General features: G+C 44.3%; 1 protein-coding gene across 1 annotated transcript in view; it reads left to right on the forward strand.

Moving 5' to 3' along the window:
• FAM180A (family with sequence similarity 180 member A) overlaps window positions 1–19420 on the forward strand; it is a 29906-nt gene that overhangs the window by 754 nt on the left and 9732 nt on the right. The gene's annotated exons all lie outside the window — the stretch shown is intronic.

Genomic DNA, 19420 nt, shown 5'->3' on the forward strand with positions numbered 1-19420 from the left:
CAATTTGTCCCTCCCAACTCTGGAATTCTTTTTCTCCATTAAACAGGAGGTCAGCTAAATAATTATATAGACGAATAGAAAAATACACAGGCATAAATGCATAAAGGTAAATTTATATATTTATTCTATTATAATACAAATATAGATATAAAAAATATCCCAAGAAACAAAACTACATTCTTTTCTCACTTTTTCCTTTCTCTCTCCTTCTCCTTTTTCTCCTGCATTAACAAAAATTACAGGGCATGAAACCTTAAAGCAAAATCCTTTGCAATCACAGGTGGCATAATCTTCTGCTCCAGCAGGCAGATACCTGGTAATAATAAACACAACAATGCCTGGCTTGTGTAAGGTGCCTGGGAATGCCCACCACCCTACCCTGACAGACTAGCACATACAACACAGAGAAAGCTACCTGCGGCGTTGTCAGGATCGGCTGCCAATATGACGATATATAGTTGTGACATTATTCAAGTGTGGGACAGTAACATTTGAAATGGGTTGGGACTATTGGGCTGCATAGGAGATGCTTGCTTAAAAGCTAGTGATGATGTCCTTTCCCTTTTTTTCGTTTCATTCTCTCCTCTGGTATTTGGCACATGGTCGGTAGCTGCTGGAAGTGGAGAAAGGAAACACCTCCCAAAAGATTTCTTTGGTTCTGATGTTGAAATTCACAGCTACTTAAAGGAACAGGAGTCTGTTAAAAAATTAAGCATTCAGATGCCCCCCTCCCCACCCCAGTCTCCCTTGTCTTCCTCATTATAGCTAGTTCCTTTCTAGTCTGCTGTGTGGGTTTGGTTTCGATTTTTAGCGGAGGCAATGGCTGAATGAAGCAATGAAGAGCTATGCAGTTCTGCTAAGGCTGGACGAATGCTTAATTGTTCCTTACAGTTAGTGGGGGCTTACTGACAGGGCATTGACCTGGGACTCAGAATGGCAGGTTCTTTCCCCAGCTTTTCCATCAGCCTCTTGGATGATGCTGGATGAGTCATTATACCTGCACGTACCTTACTTTTCTCTTACTGTATAACAGAAGTAATGACATGAATTGTCATGTAACTTAATTCTGTAGATAAGAGTTTGTCCTTCCAGGGATGGCACATAAAAAGGTGAGGAAACCATAACTAGATCTGTATATATGAAAAAACCCAACCCTACCTTTTGGAAGAACGAGGTCAGCTCACCTATGAAATGAAAAAAAGGCAAAAGGAAAGGGGTTCATTTCCATGGAATAATCACTATGCAATTTAAGGATGTTCTTCACTTTTGCAGACACACTTATTTTAATTAAACAATAACAACACAACCCTAAAAGAAATCCATGCAACTATTAAAGTCCAATTTTAATCACCATGAATATTTAAAGGAAAACAGCAGAACTCTATTGTATTTTGGGAAAGCAGATTGTTTTCAAGCTGGAAGCTCTAGAGCTTCTTTTTGGAGACTTCAGAGGGAAGAGAAGATTTGTTCCCTGTTGTGATAAGGAGTTCAGTTCTCACAAATATTGTGTACAGCCATCTGCTGAGGAGGAAACCAGATTTCTTCTCCACAGCTGCTGGGACTGTTCAGCTCCAAATATGTTTTAGAGGCATGACTCCTTCAACAACAGGTAGTTCAGGGAACCTCCACTCCCCTAAGCTATCTATGTGTCAGCTCAACCAATCTCATCCTAATCTACAGTCTCTAGAAGGCCAAAGCACTGTCCTAATTTTTAATTGCTTCGAAATCTCAGAGAAACTTTGAGTACCGAGGCACGACACACCCTTCTGCACACTCAGAGCTCTTCCCTCCCTCCAGAAACAACAGACTCTTGTCTGGGTTAAACCTCAGTCATTTAAGTCTTATCCAACTCCTGATCTGAGTTTTGCAATGGAAAAGCAAAGACAGATCAGCATCTGGTCTGATGGAAATGAAACACAGATCTGCATATCATCTCCATGTTGACTAGTAGTCCAGAGTGTTTACAAAACAGTAGGACAAAGGGTCTTGCTTTAATTACCAACAGTTGTTGTTTGCAATAGAAATGAACAGTCAATATTGAATAAAACAAGGTCTAGCCTTTACCGTTTTTTCACTGGGGGCACCCAGGCAACCTTGGATGCCCAGTCCTTGTAACCAAGTATTTAAGCTTTGGCTCAAGAAATAAGTCAGACGTGAGGAAAGACTTGTGCTGACTGGTGAGTGGGAACTCCAGACTGCCACCTCCCTTTTCCCTTTGCTTTTACGAGCATCAATGAATGGAAAAAAAAGTATTTCTGGAAGGAAAACTGAGCGCTTTTTTGGTTTTTGTTTTTTTTTACTCCCTCAAACATTTGTGTTAAAAATCTCACACACTTCTCAGCCTGCCTATATCCAGCTGTGGTCATTGGTCCAGAAGTTACATGCAAAGCTTGGTCCCTAGGATGGACATGTTCAGAATAATAAAGAAAAGATCCTGAGTGGTGATGAAATAATTTGCTTGTCATCACCTCAGGTTTCCTTGAGCCTCTTGGGGGCTTAGCTGTATGGTATTACTCTCTCAGATTTTGTGAAGCACCTGTCTAGGAAGAAAAGGTAATGTTAGGTCTCTACTGAGTGATATTCCTTATGCGATGGTAGAAGTGTGGTGATATTAATTTCTGAAGGTCCCAAATAAGAATTCCAGATCTTAAGAGATGTTTTTGCTGGAGAAATCTAGGAACAAATCCTTTTCTTTGACAACAAAAATAAACAAAAAACCCCACGCAGCTGTGATAACAGGAGACAGTGTCACTGCTTGCCACCCAGCTGCTTTTATCAAACTGCTCTGATGAGTACCAATACATTGGAGAGCAGAAGTTAGTTCCAGATCTGCATTATAAGAATTGCCCATTCCCTGAGGAGAAACCCTAAGGGAATCCTTATTAGCAAGTTTCATCTCAGCTGGCTGTAGTTTATTTGCTCTAAGGGCTTCCTGATTCAAATAAATGGCACACAAACAGTAGCATGCTTGCTGCGTGGTTGCTCAGGGAGTGAAGACACAGTACAATTTCTTGTGGCTGTGGCTTCTTGGACAGTGGGGAAGCTGCTGCAACGGGAAGTTCACCCTTCAGTGGAGGCTGGAAAAGTAGACGTTGAAAGACACAAAATAAGAAGGTAAAACTCTTTTCACCCATCAGTGAGAAAAGGACGTATTAGCTATATTAGCACCACTGAGGTTTCATGCTTTTGGGGAATGGCTGTGCTGTGCCTTCCAGACCTCAAAAGCAGTACTGCAGTTACATCCAGATCTATCTGGTCCACAGGCATTATCTTGTACCGTCTTTAGTGAAAGTCAAATGGTTGTTCCATAATATCAGGGGAACAGTTTGTTCTCCTTAGATGCTTTCTGCAGAAGGAATTACTGGGAAGAACAGAAGGCCCATCCTCCTTGATTTCCCCACAACAGCACAAGCTTTTAGTATTTGCTCTAGCGTTGTGGCAACTGAGTTTGTGAGTTTGATGGAGCAGCTGCTACATGAGCAACTTCTGCAGGCTGCTTCTGCTCGTGGGTTTAGCTACAGCAGGCTGGCAGCTCTCCAGTGCCAGGAGAGGAAATCCAGCCTGTCCTTTTATAAGGAAGCAAAGTTTAACATATTCTATACTCTGTGATCATTTGCTACATACCAGGTTGCTGGTGATCTTGCTGCGTGGGCAAAGGATGAGTGCCTTGGACATTAGGGCATGTACTGCACCCCCCCACCTTTTGACCTTATTTGCCTCTCTTCCCCCCATCTCATATTGCCCCCTTACAGCCAGGCACTCCAGTCTCGAGCAACTTCTGGGATTCCACCACTGACAGTAACACTTGTTTGATATTTTTGGCGTGGACAGCACAAGTAAAGGGAATGTGACCTGAACACAGCATGTAATTACAACACAAATTGTCAAACACATATATGCCCAGCGGGCCTTGAGTATACCAGGTTATGGTCTTGGTTTATTTTGGACGTGCTGAGGTTTCCAAAGGTCTGGTCCAAGGGTAAAAAGAAATTACACCAGCTGGACTGGATACAAGAACTTTTTAAAATGCAACATCTATTTAATTTCCTTTAATTTCCATAAAGCCTTTGTTATCCAATTCTTAAAATATTTCGTGCATATAAAACAATGAAAGATATGAAATGTTATGAAACAGAGCCAACTCTGCCTAAGCCTGGCTGTGTAAAGAATGTTTCTTCTTATGGAGAAAATGCAATATTTCCCTTTTCTTTGGCTCCCATGTGATCACTTGGAATATTGCCTCAACTGCCCCAACTTCCCTGCTTGTTGGACCCATTCCAATGACCTCACTGGAGCTGCAAAAGGCTTGATTGAGCTGCTGCAGAGGTTTTTCCCCACCTACCCTGAGTCTGTTCCATAAGTCTTTGCCAGTTCCCAGGAATGCGTGTTTGTAGGCTGGATTGTCCTGGTCTGGGGGTTTATTTGCCTGATGCAAATTAGTACTGCACCAAGTACCGCAACTGTACCTGTAAAGAGAGGGAGGCACTGCCTGAAGGGCAGTCTGGGATTGAAATTCAGAGGAATTAGCTTTGCAGCTGGATGACCTGAAGAAGACAATTTATATATCTATGCTTTTACTTCCTGAATTCCTTTGCAGAGCTGTATAAGAGATGAGTATAAATCTATGTCAGAGACCTAAAAATAGATCCATAAAAACCAAATAGTCCGACACTGTAAGTAGTAGGAAGGAGGCATTAGAAGAATATTTTCTGCCCTTTAAAAAATTAGAAGAAAGCAAGGACAAAAATATGTTTTCAAGCAGGTCTGGAAAATATTTGAGAATTAATGAGTCAAGGAGGCAACTAGGACATCTGCATGGCACAATGGTGTGTAGAGCAGAAAACGCAGACCCAGGGCTGAGGCAAGCTGCCTGCCTTGCACGTCACAGGAGCCTGCGGGGACTGTAGCTGGTGTCCCAGCAGGGTGACAGTTACGTGCATGGCATGTGCCCAAGGGAACGAGCTCTGCCTTTCAACAGAGATCAACTGGTTGGACCCAGTGCCGCAATGATATGGCCGTACTGCTTCTGGCTCTGACATCTCTGCCCTGTGCTTTGCTGTGCCGTGCAGACATGGCCCTCCCGTTCCTCGTGGCAGATCCCTTGGGCACCAGCTGTGGTGGGAGTCTGAAACTGTTAAACAAAGCGCTATTGCAGGAAGACCAGGGAGAGGACTGAAGAAGGGGCTGAAAAGGGATTAGTTATTAGTACCTGGGAAAGCTGCTTGGTGTTGTGAAAGGTAGCTAGAATATAACAGCCTCTGAATGGATTGAACCTGTGTAGGATAAATATCCAATAAGGTAGGGCTGCAACTGTAATCAAAATCCTTTCTAGCATGTCCTGATTCCCCAAATGCTCCTTTACGGGCAAACTTAATTAATTTAACCTGCATGGAGATTGATTCCTGAATCAGAATTCACGGTGGATACCTGAAACTGAAAGACATACAAAGAATGCTTAAAAATATCAAAGTTTATAATCTCTTCTAGGGCAGTGATGCTAAACTGTGATGAGATCAGAGGGAGGATAGATTATAGAAGCTTCCACATCTTAGTTTAGATCGCAGATGGATATTGTACTCTATAAAAGCAGTCATGCTGTTAGCAAGGAAGGATCTAAGTGATTCTGAGGCTCTTTTCACCGCAAGAAGCAGCCAAAAAAATGGCTAAATCTTACAGCTCATACAGTCATAAACTGGTTGACAGAATAAAGGTGAAAAAGAGAAAGGAGCTAGACAATTTTGAGGAAATCTTGGTAAGTAACAAGAGGAAGACACATGAGGTAAAACTGTTTTCTCTTTGATATGTGCTAGACTAAGTGAGAACTATGAGCTGAAAGTGGCACCAGTAGAATCTTCTCAGTGATCCCAGTTCCATCCCAGTACTGAGGAATGGCAAGTCAGTAAGGCATTGGCTGCCACTTTGGTTGTTTTTTTAGGATTCCTGCATGCTGTAGTGTCCCATCTATTTGCCTCAGTCCCAGGTATAGAGCTGTCACAGGAATCCAGATCAGTTTGCACAAGGGTCCTCATGTCCCAACCAAAGTCCAGCTCAGAAGCACCTCCTGCCATTCAAATCCCTCCTTACACTTTCACATGGAAATAGCTCCCTTCACCTTAACTTTAACAACCATCTCGCTACTCTTAATGCATGCTGTTAAGCCAATGTTCCCTTCCATAGGTGAAGCAGCTCTGTTACAAATTAAATAACTCATGTACTCATGCAAAGACTGTAGAGCACTCTGTGAGTTCCCCCCTGATTATCTTATACTCGACTGCTGAGCCCAGAGACCCCTCTGGTACCTGGTTATGGGAACACACAGAGTAAAAAAAATCTTTCCTTCTGCAAAGAACTTTCCGTGTAATTAAGAAGAGGAAATGTTAGCATCCTTTTTCATTGTGAGGCACGGAATAATTAAATCACTTGCCCCAGATCTCTTCAGGATGACTGTGTGCATGTAGTCCTGTATGTTGTTAATAGTGGTGATTTTTTTCTAATTCTGTTTCTGAAGCATAAAGTGCTTTTCTTGTTTTCTTGGGGTAGATCATGCCAGATTCAGCAGGAGCGTAATGACTTCACAGGCAGAAAGAAATCCTGTCACAAGCACTGAATAGTACAATGTCATTTGAAAGGAAAGTCAGCAGGTCTTAATGAACACCATCAGGCTGCAGAGGCTCTGATTACTCAAATAGTGACAGGCAAGATGTAAATTGCTGAGGTAAAGCACTGAGTGGTGGAGCAATTAACTTTGCACGCAGTGCCTGTGCTCGGGTTCAAGGCAGGGCAGGACCCATAGGGCTGGCCCAGGGTGCTGGAGACGAACACGGGTGCTTGCCCGTGTGCACAGCCTGCAACCATCTCGAACCGGGGCTCTGCAAAGCCATGCGCTCTCCTTCTGCACGCCTGTGGGTCTGCTGAAGGGAGCTGAGTCCATCCAAGATGCAGAGAAGCATCTCTGGGTACGTGGAACCAGCTGCAGCAAAACAGGGAGCTGTGCAAGTGTCTTGGTTTAAGCGGGCAAACCGGTCTGCTCTTCGCTTTAACTTTAGAAGCACTGAAATGTGCAAACCAGCACCACTGAAGACAAGGGGGGTTTTGCCGCTCTCCGGAGTGAGGTCACAGTCTCAATCATTATCTGGAATTTGGTTTCCTGTAGTAACCCTGATTGTTAAAAGCTTCCAGCGCAAACACGTTATTTGTTGGTGAAAGTATTTTTCAGCACTGGCACTGGCATGGGTGAAGCTGATGCAGGTCAGCTACATGGACAGCTGATGGTGGGAAGCGGAAGAGGAAATATATCAAAGCATCATAAAAAGGAAAAAAAAGGCAGCTTGAGGATAAGCTGCAAATAACACTTGTGGGGAGACACAGAAACAAAAGTCCCCAAGGGGACAGTCATCCATGGGGTTTTCTCTCCCACTGGAAGGAAAGAAAGACAAAGAAGGGATCCTGTATGCCTCTATTGTCCCTGTGTCTCCCATTACCCCAAAATCCTGTTTTATTTGGCTGTTGCTATGGCAGTTTTATGATATACCCTCCACAGCATACTTGCTCGTACAGAGACATTAAACTAGCCCAGGTCTGCACCACAAGTCACGGGGCTCCCTTGCCTACTCAGTGGCTAACCCTTAGCTGGTAACTTTTTGTATCCCCCCTGAGATGCTCCAGGCTGCAGCAATAACCAGGCTCCTCTTGCCTCGCTATCACGGTGCTTGCGGCAGAGCGAGCTCAGTGCTGGGCTTGAGACTAAGAAGAATGTGAGGAGGAGAAAAGCGAAGTTAAATAAGCTCCACTATTCCCAGTTTCCACAAACATTCTTTTCCTCTGGTGAAAGCATATGTGGGGCCTTTCCTGGCCCAGTTTGCCGGTTAGGTTTGGCAGCTGCCCGGTTCCCCTGAGATCGGCACGCATACCACTCGTCCTCTGGAAATTCCTCCCCGGCCGCAGGGAAACAGGTCTCCAGCCAGGAGCCGGGCTCCAAACTCACTGAGTCTCTCTCCGCTCAGGAGGAGCCAGGTGGGTAGCTGAAAAAAAGTTGCTGAGAAAGGGAAAAATAAATTGTTCAAAGCTCAGAGGTTATTTAAGAGGAAATGGGGCAGCGGAAAGGCGATGCTGAACTGCATTTGGAGAACCACATGCACAGGTCTTCTGCGATGCCTGCGTGACACCCACCCCCCCATGGCACTGGGGGAGCAGAACACTTTGATTAGGTTTTGCCTAATTGTGAAGAGAAGAAACTGCATCGGGCTGGATGTGGATATCTGCTGCGAGCCAGAACATTAGGATTGCATCCTCTCCATCTATTTGGCAGGTGGTGGCATGCCCCAAACGGAGCCGATGCTTCTAATCTCTTCTCTGTCTTGGAAAGAGTACAGGTTTTCCAATCTGGCAGGGTTTATTTGAGCCACAGAGAGGGAGACAAGAGAGGCAAAGGCAAAAGGCAGAGATGCTAAGAAAGAATAAAGAGCTGGCGGTAAAAATGGCAAATGGAAGGAAGTAGTATGAATGAGAGGAAAAGAGGAAGAGAAAGGAAAAGTGCAGAGAAAATGTGATAAATGTGGATAGGAAAGATTAAAGCACACATATGTTTGTGATTAGGGTGGCATTCACCCCCTTGTCAGCATGGTATGCATCCCTATTTGAACCCCTCCAAAGATGTCCATCTGTGACAGCTGGTCTTCATCTTTTCCGTCTGCTTCTCAGGCTCGTGGGGTAGTTGCATTTCTCTGGAGCTAGCACTGCCTTTTTCTCACATAAGCAGGGCTCATGTTTGCTTCTGGTCCCCACCAGCCTCTCGGTACACCAGGATATTGAGATACACTAGTCTGGGCAATTCACCACTGGTCACAGTATAAAAGTTAAAGTTACTGAATCAGCAATATGTTGAGGTCTCTGCACATTTTTTTTTTTTTTTCCCCCTCACTTTGAGCTTTCTAAACTATGTAGGTATGAAAAAAGACTCTTCCCACTGCCCAAGCAACAGCCTGTTTTATTCCATGGAAGCTGCAAGGAACTTGCTCTTTTACAGGGCTGTAGCAGTTTCCATTAATACCAGTCAAGCTTTTCCATTAACACTAGTCATACTAACAGTGCCACAGCCACACAAGTCCCTATTTCACCCTATCAGCCCCTAGAGAAATGGATCACGTTTTGCAAGCCCTCAGTTTCCTCCCTGGTTTTCATAATGCTTACAGCCATGACATTACATTTTTGTTTATGCCTGGTTCTGAAGAAACACAAAGTAATTGTTTATTGAGTTTATTTATTAAACACAGACTTTATGTCTGAGGGAACTGTTCGTGTCTTAATCCCCCTCCTAAAATAAAAGACATGTAAGGCATGCCTCATTTTTATTTACGGCAATTGTTCATGGCTTGGCACTGAACAAACTCCATTTCCAGTTAAACACTACTTGTAGACATCCTAATATAGTACAGCATGTGTTAAGTGAAACCATTCATTTGTCGTAATCGCAGCAATTTCTGGTTTTCTGGATTACCATGCCAATTTGGCAGAAAGTTTTGGAAGGTAATAAGTGTAATGATAAAAACGTATATACTGCTTGTTTTGTTGCTTTCTACTGCCAGGGTTTTTAATAAACAGAGCTCAAAAGGGCTGACCTATCTTGACTTGTACTTAGCAAATCTAAAGTTCAGTTCGGTCCTCACAAAGATACAAGGATAGAAAAGTACCCAAAGATCTTTTCACACTGAGGCATCCTGTAACAGGAATGTGATACAATCAACAAAAATCAGATACAGTCAGGCCCAGTTAGGCTCATGTGGCAAAGGGCAGCATGTGACTGCTGTGTTGGGCTCTCCAGCAGAAGGAGGATGATGATGATGTGGCCCTGCTTCCCCACAGGATGCCTGGGAGAAGCCAGGGTGAAACGACCAGGCAGCACGGTGTCTGAGCTCAGCTCAGAGGATCCCAGATTTGATGAATGCCCTACAGATACCAGGTGCCCTCTGTCAACCATCAAGAACAGCCAAAACCTGCTTTCTGGCCCAGGGTTGGGCTTTTTAGTGCATTATCTAACCTTCCTGCCTTCCCGCACCAGGTCGCTGTCTCCCACTGTCCCCCATCCCTCCCTAAAACCAGCCCTGCCGCACAGAGGGACGTCAGCAGCCACTTGGCTGAGGTCTGGGTAATGCTGCATGCTGCGGACCGAGGGAATCCTCCAGGAACACAGAGAGCTGAGAGGGGGATTTAGATGTTTAGCAATGGGACTGAGAAAGATGAGGCAGTCACGAGCTGGCAATCGCACAGACGGGGGCCTTGTCTTGCCATGGTGCTCTGTTTCTCATGTTCACAGTGGGGAAATGCTGTGGCCTCCAGCTGATGAAAAGTCTGTCTTTAAAGAGTCTGCCTGCTAAATAGCTAAGTGTTAGGGATACCGGAACAAATTATAGTTCCCTAGAAAGACACTCCTTTTCTAGCCAGAAATTGTGTTTAGGGAGCAGGCTGCTGGACATTTGCTGGGAATTTCTGGAGGCCTTTCAAACCCTGAAAGGCTAACTGCATGTGCCACAGACCATCAATCCAGCACGCATCTGGTTATGTCAGCCTGAATCTCTGTGCATGGCGCTCACAGGCAGCTGAGGTGAACTCCAAAGCTGAACAACTTGTGCACATATATCCTCCAAAGGAACATATGGGGACTCGTAAGCAAAATATCACCATCAAGGCAAAGAGCTCAGTTTCTACTTGCACAAATCTGTCAGTGAAGTAAATGTAACCAACTCGTCACATGTTTTCAATACTCTATGCCCTCCCTCCTTTCTATTTACATGGTCAAAGATGGAAGGGTGTATCATGTCCAGCTGGCTTTTTGGACCCATCTATGATGTCCCCCAGCAGCTTTTCACTCCTGGTTGAATTCATGCTGCCAAACAAGACATAAACTCTCAAAGAGGCAAATGTATCTCCCCAGATGCCTCTGTATATGAACGCCGTAGCTTATGTATGTGTACATGTATATGAACCCAAGGCTGGACCTCAGGACCCCCTGAATGTCTGCCCACTCAGGTGGAAAAGAGTGCTATTCCTTCTCACTGCAATTCAGCTGGGAGCACCTACTTGAACGTATTGTAGTTATCTGTTTTCAAACCCCATGCATCTCCTTATGGCTGCTTTTGTTGACAAAGTAGTGCATGCATTATTTAAAGTTATAAATCACCTTCTGAGCGTCCCTTTCACAGCAAAATGGAATGCTCATGCCAGCCTCTCTCTGTAACCCAATGCAACGGGTGACATCTATTAACCCAGTGTGTCCGAGGAGCTCAGCCATGACAAGCTAGTTTGCATTCTGCTTCATCCTTAATATCTGCGCACTGCTCAGAGGTTGTGGTGGGTTGATCCTGGCTGGACGCCAGGTACCCACCAAAGCTGTTCTATCACTCCACCCCTCCTCAGCTGGACAGGGGAGAGAAAATATAACAAAGAGCTCATGGGTTGAGATAAAGACAGGGAGAGATCACCCACCAATTACCGTCATGGGCAAAACGGACTCAACTTGGGGAAAATTAACTCAATTTATTACCAATCAAACCAGAGTAGGATAATGAGAAATAAAACCAAATCTCAAAACACCTTCCCTCCACCACTTCCTTCTTCTTTGGCACAGCTTCACTCCCGAATTCTCTGCCTACCCCCTCAGTGGTGCAGGGGGACAGGGAATGGGGGTTATGGTCAGTTCATCACATGTTGTCTCTGCTGCTCCTTCCTCTTCAGGGGCAGGACCCTCACACTCTTCCCCTTGCTTCAGTGTGGGGTCCCTCCCATGGGAGACAGTCCTCCACAAACTTCTCCAACATGGGTCCTTCCCACAGGCTGCAGTTCTTCACGAACTGCTCCAGCGTGGGTCCCTTCCCCGGGCTGCAGTCCTTCAGGCACAGACTGCTCCAGCGTGGGTCCCCCGCGGGGTCACAAGTCCTGCCAGAAAACCTGCTCCAGCGTGGGCTCCTCTCTCCACGGCTCCACAGGTCCTGCCAGGAGCCTGCTCCAGTGTGGGCTTCCCACGGGGTCACAGCCTCCTTTGGGCACCCACTTGCTCCAGCGTGGGGTCCTCCCCGGGCTGCAGGTGGAGATCTGCTCCCCCGTGGACCTCTCTGGGCTGCAGGGGGACAACCTGCCTCACCATGGTTTTCCCCATGGGCTGCAGGGGAATCTCTGCTCTGGCGCCTGGAGCATCTCCTCCCCCTCCTTCTTCACTGACCTGGGGTCTGCTGGGTTGTCTCTCTCACATGTTCTCACTCCTCTCTCCAGCTGCTGTTTCTGTGCCAGCTGCAACTTTTCTTCCCTTCTTAAATCTGTTATCACAGAGGCACTACCACTATTGCTGATGGGCTTGGGCTTGGACTTGGCCAGCAGTGGGTCCATCTTGGAGCTGGCTGGCATTGGCTCTGTCAGACACAGGGGAAACTTCCAGCAGCTTCTCACAGAAGCCACCCCTGTAACCCCCCGTTGTTACCAAAACCTTGCCACACAAACCCAATACAGAGGTCAAAACAGAACTTAAAGATTAGTGGGGCTAGCATTTGGAAGTATAAATAGGGGAACAAGTAGTCCCTGCCTTATTCTGTGGCCATGCTAACTGTCAGTCTACCCCTATAAATGGTTAGTTTGTTGTATTAGTGTGCTCCAGTATCTCAGACAATGATTACCTCTTCCCTATAGGCCAAAGACCAGTAATAAAATTCCCCTAATATGACAAAAGGAAGTCTTATGAAGATGACACAAGACAAATATCAATCACATGTTCAAAACCAGATGACCTCTATAAGCTTACCTGGGAGATCATCATCACTACCAAGCTGAGGAAGAACTGTCATGCAGAATTATCACACGATGAAGTCTAGTTTTCACAAGGAGTGCTTCTCTAGGCACAAGACAACAGGTATCAGATTTACCAAAAGATTTTTCATTAGCGGCCTATAATGACAACCCATGGAGTGTATACATGCTGGCAAAAATTTTTCTAAGTAAGCACATTTCATTATGCAAGCTTCAGAGTCTTCGAATTAGTAAGAAGAAAGCCCAAATCCAGGAAAAGATAGGTTGAAATTTACAGTGTGAGTACCACAGCAGCTTATCTAAAGTGCTTCTCCACAGTAATATTGTTTTCTTTACCAGTCCCCACGCAGATGAATTAAATCAAAGAATAAACTGCCAGCTGGTTTTAGTCAGCAACATGCTAGAGGTTTTCACTGGAAATCAAGTCTTCCTCCCTTTCTCCAAATTTATTCTTCCTAAGTTTAGAGCATGAGGTCATTAACATTTTTTCCTTAAATATTTGCTTAGACTATTTTACTGTAAGCCAAAATCTATTTTACAAGTTCAGCTCAGAAGAGTCCGGGAGAAGAGAATGTATGGTAAGGAAGAATAGCACTGAATCAAATACATGGGACAAATTGGCAGGGTCCTCTTGGGCTGAAGCCATTGAGAGATGGCATCCACAGGGGCAGGAACTGCAGCAGCAAAAGATGTTGAGTTTGGAATTTCCACCGATTTTAAAAGCAACTGTCAGTGTTTTGTGCCTTCCAGGTCCCACTCCTCAGAAAACAAGATATTTGGGTTATTTCGTTGGCTGTAAGATTTCTGTAAGCTTGAATCTAACCTTCTCTTCCCTCCGATCCCAAGCGTGCCTTTCACAGCACGGGGCTCTCTGTGACCTGGCTACCCGCAGAGCGGCATCAAGGGGTTGGTGGTGCCAGCTCGGGTCATCTGAGGCCCTCGTCCGCAGTGTCCAGCTGCCTTTAGCAATTTGCAGTACTCAAGGTTCTGGCAGGGCTTTCGGTATTTAATGGTGAATCTGGTTGTATGTCAGTCTCAGCTTTATTTCAGCAGATTGTGAAACCTGAAAGATCTAGGAATAGTCAGATTTTGCAAGCATGCAATAACGAGGAACAGTGGAAAAATGACAGCTTTTTAAAATGGAAATCCCATACGTGTGTTTGTGGAGTGGGGAAGGCAGCTATAAAAATAATCCGTTTTGCGTTCATCCTTCAGATTTCTTTGCTATGTTTCCAGCAATATCACAAAGATTGTCTTGGCCCACCATTGCATCTGCACACATTGAAATCCACCAATAGATTTTTGTGGATGATTATATTTGAGTTCCATTAACTTTTTGATATTAGTTTCATGCAGATGCACAAATTAACATAATGGGGCCCAGACTTTCATGCAGGTGTGAACTTGACAGAATAGACGCCTTCTCCGAGTGACCCTCACTCACTGCTCCAGGAGAGACATGTGGTTCCCCTGCCTCTTACCCAGGGATACAGCACAGCTTTTCACCCTTCATGTTCTGCTCAGGTGGCAAAACAGCTGTACCAGTCCAGTTCAGAAACATACCTGAATCCATCTTCAGCTCTGAGTTACTTTCTCAGACTCCTTGTCTTTATCATCACTACTAGAAAACATACAATGCTTTGAAAAGGCATTGCCTCCAGAAGTAACTCATTTCCTCACAAAAAAGACCCAGTATCCCCCTGCTTTCTGTTTATTGGGCAAGGCTGATTTATACGCTTTCTCCATCCAGCACATATTCATGTCGTTAAGAAAACCAGCAGCAGGTGCTCTGATATTTGGAGCTCAATGAACAGCTGGAAAGGCAGCTGGGGTTTCCCTGGTTTTGAAGAACAAGTGAAATCCCAGAGCAGAGGAAGCAGAAAACTGGGATTTCTGTATTCTCCTCCTAACAATTTATTTCAACTTGGATGGGGTTTTGAAGGAAACGGGAAGACAATTCTAATCTGAGGGAGAAGAAATGGTCAATATAATGTTTATTGCTCCTCAGTTTAGAGCTGCGATATTGATAGTTAGTGAGTTTGAGGAATAGGTTCTTGTTTCACATGTGCTACTATATGTGTAAGCAGTTCATACACGAATAAAGTAATAAATAGTTTGTTATCAGTTCAACAACAGTCCCTAGATTCACCATCAAACTTGATGATTCAAACTTGAATTTACTTCTTAGTTGAAACTATTCACAGATAGCTTAAGTGAATAATTCCCAGGGTCCCCATCATTTCTTCTTTCACCTCAACTAACAGCTCCATGACCTCAGTGCGACAGTTCCCATAGGGTAATTCAGCACAGGACAATTCAATCAGCGATAACAAGAAATCGTCATTATTTTTCTTAATCTGTAGATCATATGGTCATAGATTTTAAAGTCAGGATGCCTACGTATTTTTTTGATTTGGCCACCTGCACAGAATTTCATGTAGAATTTCAACAGATCCAATGCACCGTGTTCCATTAGTGAATATTTTCTGAAAAGGCAGACAGTTCGAACTGGAAGACATCACGAGGTGGAAATCTGCTAATTCTCTTGTTAGCTCGTAGCAGGGCATTGCCATTCTCCCAGATAAAAAGGCAAGGTAATTTCAGAGAGCTCCTAAATCTACATAGTATTGGTTGTTTAGATAAAGCACATGATATTGCTCCTACTCTCTGAACAGACATTTTATGGAACTAGTCAATGACAACAGTTAATACTTGGACTGAAGAATCTGAGCTGTCATTCATGATAATTAAATAAAATTCATACTGCTTGCTGCTAGGTCTGTGGTTCAAACTGGACCTTTGATTCCTTTCTCACCATCCGGTCTTGGAATAAATTTTAGATATTCTTTGTGCCAGTCGAATTTACTCTGTTAAGTATTCAGGGGGATGCAACCATAGAAGGGAAAGAAGTGTTTGGCAGCTAGTGGTCCTGCAGCCAATCCTCACCTCTAGCAGGAGCAATGACTACACCAGCTGATGTGACCATCCACGGAAAGGAGCCCATGAGCTTGGTGGTTAGATCAAGGGTGTGTAAGCACGAGGAAGGGCTTCTGCTAACCAGGGCTGATGTCCATCCTTACATCATCTGAGAACTGGAATCACCACCAAATGTCCTAAGAGCAGTTGGACCACACTTGCGTTGGGAGTTTCTCACATGTAGGAGCACTGCTAGTGTAGCAGCTGTGACGGGGAGTGGGACAGTTAAAATCTACCAGTCTTTTTTTAGTTTGCTTTTCCCCCTGGCTTGGCTCACTGTGTGGCCACACAAAGCGGTGTCGGCACAGAGGGAAGGAGGGAGACCCTGACTGGGGGCAGGCGTGCCGGGCTGCCCCTTGCAGCTGCAGCTGTGATTAGGTCAGCCTCAGCAAACCCCTAGCTACTCAGTCACCTTTGCCTGCCAGAAAACCAAGGAAGCCGGACTGAAAAAAGGAAGTACACCAAAATAGTAAAAAGGCCATTCTTAACTACTGGACGCCTCTCCTCTGTGCTCAGTGTCTCAGCTGTGTGTAAATGTGTGCCTGGGAGGTGGCGCAGGGCTCGAGCCCACTCCTTTGGGCTCTGCGATGCTAACATAAAACCGGCAGAGAACTGGAGAGACAGAGACTTGGTTTTGAAGGGCTTTCCTTTCAGGGCAGCAATGGTATGATGCATAGAAGTCTTGGAGCTGCTGCGGCTCTGCCTTTTCCCGTGACACAGAGCTCTGATTTCCATTGCTCTCGCTCCATTGTTCAACATGAGAGTCATCCACTTTGCTCTGCTCCCAGGGTCCTTCCCACAGCTCTGCACCAAAACACCAACACCCGGCTGTATTTCTTCCCTCCCTTACTCCCTCCCTTCTCTGCTCCTTCCTGGAAGAAATGGAAGTAGATTGGATCATCGTTATATCCCTTCACTTGTTCATTTGTAAGAAACGGTTTCAAATGTGGTTAATTAAGATTGCTTTGTGTCTTCCCCTTGCATAAGGGCTGTTGTGAGCAACACAGATAGGGCAGGAGAGGTGACCCTCCAATGAAGACCGGGATATAAAGCACTGGTTCATTTCCCAACTCTGCCTGACATTTTCAAATGTTGTCCAAATGTGTTGCCAAAATTGCTTATTGCCTCCGTGTTAGACCTGTGGAACAGGGTTGATATTTCCTTTCTTTATTGCTGTCCTTCACTCATGTAGTGTTCACCATAGCCTATCCCCAGTTCCTGGTAATATGGCAGCAAAATGAAGGCTAACAATATGTTTCACTTACTTCTTCTTTCCTTCAGTTTCTCTGCATGCATTTTTTCTCTCCACGCCTTCTGCGGCAACTTTACTCCAGCACGTTAAAGGTCTCTTTTGGCTGACTGCATCTTTTTTTTGTGAGCATAAATAATTCCAAGTGGGGACCCCCTCCTTATGACCAAGGGAAGAATAAATAACACGGCATACATTGCTCCAGGCTGGAAACAGGTGAAAATGCTGCATAATGGAAATTCCATCTGAGGGAATAAATTCTCAGACCATTTTAGTTGGTTGATGCTAGTCATATCTTTGAAACCATTTTACTTAAATCATAGAGGAAAAAATATCCTCTGCCTCTCACAAATACAGGCTCAGATGCACCATTTCCTTCTCTAGCAATATCCATTTCTGTAAACATAAAGGGTTTTTGGTCTTTTTAATACACCTTTATATTTCTTACTTATGCCGAGTAGCTAGAAAGGCTATTACCACTCTAGTTTTTATATAGAAACTCTGTTGCATGTTAATCTAATCTAACACTTCTCAGGTCATTTATGAAGTGCAGAAGTGCAGGTTGGAGCAGGTTCTGTTTTATGGAACTGAGACACCCTTTCAGAATACGTGTGTTTCTTAAAAAGGAGATAAATTAATAAAAGGTAACTTTGAAAAAACTGATTATGTGATGAACTAAGGGATTGAATACAATCTGTTATTAATTTTAAGTGTTTTAAACTGATTTTTTTTTCTAAGAACAGTGTTGCCCATTGCCAGCTTTTGTAGGGAGATCTACTTCCTACATCCTTACTGACAAAACTTAGACTTTCAGGGTGGAGCTTTTTTCTTTTAAACATTCTTTTTATAATTACAGAAGAAACAAATGTCTTTTCTCACTTTTAGCCAACAGGCAGGAATAAAGAGAGACCACTGCTGCTATTAATTTCAGTCTTAGGAGCTAAGATAGCAAGGATATGGAGCTGAAAGTAAAACGAGGCAAATTCTCTTGGTAGCTGCTTTTAAAAATGTGCTAGTTCATGTTGGTTTGTAATTAAAATGTCTTCTCCATCTCACTGCTGTGTTCTCCTAAGGGGCATTGGGATTTAATCTCCTAATAATGGAGATTTAAATGTATTAAAGTTGGAATGCACAAGCCTTTGCATTGCACTTGTTGTCATGGGAGCTACTTATGTGACTAACTGCAATTCCAGATACAAATTTCAGAAGCTAGCCTATAGCACTGCAACGTTTTTCCCTTGTCTTTCTAGGTTTTTGTGTGTGTTTCTCTTACTTTATTCCTCTTATTCTTCCTCCAGCTTCCCGCTCTTTCCATTTCTCCTGTGCTAGAGCAAAGTGTTCAATCATTTCTAATACAGAAGTTTTGATACCAAAAAGCAAAAAGTCAGGAAGCATAGAGGAGCTCTGCCTGAGCACACTCCGTTGCAGGGCTGACCAGCCAAAGCTCAGGTTCTGCTCTGGCAGCGATTGCATGTCCAGGGCAGTATAAACACCTTGCAGATCGTGAGCACGCATCCTTCTGGGGATGAGGCAAGCGCAGGACAAGAAGTAAAGAAGGATGGGATTACCATGCGTAAAACCTGTTCATTGCTTATTAACGCTGCTGGTTTTGCAATTTACGTTACTACTTTCACCACCCACCACACACCTCTCATAGGTCAACACCACTTCACCCTGGAGGAAGCAATGCTTCTGGTACCGAGATCTACTGCAGGCACAAAGCAGAGGAAAGGCTCAGGGCAGCAAAATATTTAGTGACTTTGGCTGCAGGATGGTAAGGACAGGTATTTCACAGTTAGCCTGAGGCAGTAAATTGGGGATAGTGAATTATTGCTCTAGCAATGGAGCAACTCAGCATAAGGACCCACTAAAGAGTCAACTGAGAGAAATAAAAATCTTTACATATAAAATACACTTCTGGTCTGATTGTAAACCCTCATAAACAAGGTGATCAAAGAGGAACATGAAAAAAAAGCCTCTATCAAGGGTATGCAAACTTTGACACTCATGTCCTTTTCTCTTCTGCAGTGCATGGTCAAGGAGAAATGTAGAGACTGAGTTCAAAACAATGCTTCCCATACAATGTCAAAGAAAACCCTCTTGTGAGCGTTTCAGGCATCTGCCCTGAGATCCAAAGCAACAATGGCTTCTAGGAACTGCCCAGCAGTCTCTGCAACAAAATAGGTCCAGCCAGCCTAGATCACTCGTAATTTTGCACAGCATTATAATGGCTTCTGTGTCTGCCTATACAATCACCTTGTAGACAGCACTGAGTTCATTTGCTTTAGCAAATGCTTGAATTTATCTTGAAGAATCATCTCCATCTTTCAAAGAATTCAGTGCTAGTGAGAAAATCTGTTATCAGGTTATCAACAAATGTCTTGACAGGAGCCTCGGGCTGTT

The sequence above is a fragment of the Haliaeetus albicilla genome, chromosome 19 (genome assembly GCF_947461875.1).
Source record: "Haliaeetus albicilla chromosome 19, bHalAlb1.1, whole genome shotgun sequence".
In the NCBI taxonomy this organism is placed as follows: domain Eukaryota; kingdom Metazoa; phylum Chordata; class Aves; order Accipitriformes; family Accipitridae; genus Haliaeetus; species Haliaeetus albicilla.